We start from the raw sequence: 361 nt of genomic DNA, 5'->3' as shown, positions 1-361 counted from the left end.
AATGTTTTGGTAGGAATGAAAGTTTACATCGTATGTTTCTCCGGGATCAGCCAGCGCGAAAGACGTCTATATTCCGATTGGCGGCTGGCGTTAGCCGTTGCTTGCCGCTGAACCGCATCATAGCTCATTACCATAAAGTTGAAAAATTTTGACGCTCAACATGCTCAAAAAGCCCAAAAACGCGACGCCAACAGATTGGCCGCTCCTTGCAGTTGAGAGAAGATGGCTTCCATTGAAAAGGACTGACTTCCGGTAACTTTAGACTTACAATTTGGTGGTGGTGTGAATGTCTGGTAAGGTGCCCTAAGGTGCTCTAAGGTACTCTAGGGTACTTTAACGTACTCTAAGGTGCTCTAAGGTA

The 361-nt window shown here is 46.0% G+C and overlaps 1 protein-coding gene across 1 annotated transcript in view; it reads left to right on the top strand.

Moving 5' to 3' along the window:
* Window positions 1–361, top strand: part of tfr2 (transferrin receptor 2) — a 31441-nt gene that overhangs the window by 1699 nt on the left and 29381 nt on the right. The gene's annotated exons all lie outside the window — the stretch shown is intronic.

The sequence above is a fragment of the Etheostoma spectabile genome, chromosome 4 (genome assembly GCF_008692095.1).
Source record: "Etheostoma spectabile isolate EspeVRDwgs_2016 chromosome 4, UIUC_Espe_1.0, whole genome shotgun sequence".
Taxonomy (NCBI): domain Eukaryota; kingdom Metazoa; phylum Chordata; class Actinopteri; order Perciformes; family Percidae; genus Etheostoma; species Etheostoma spectabile.
Note: the sequence above shows the minus strand (reverse complement) of the source record. Positions and strands in the feature narration are given on the sequence as shown.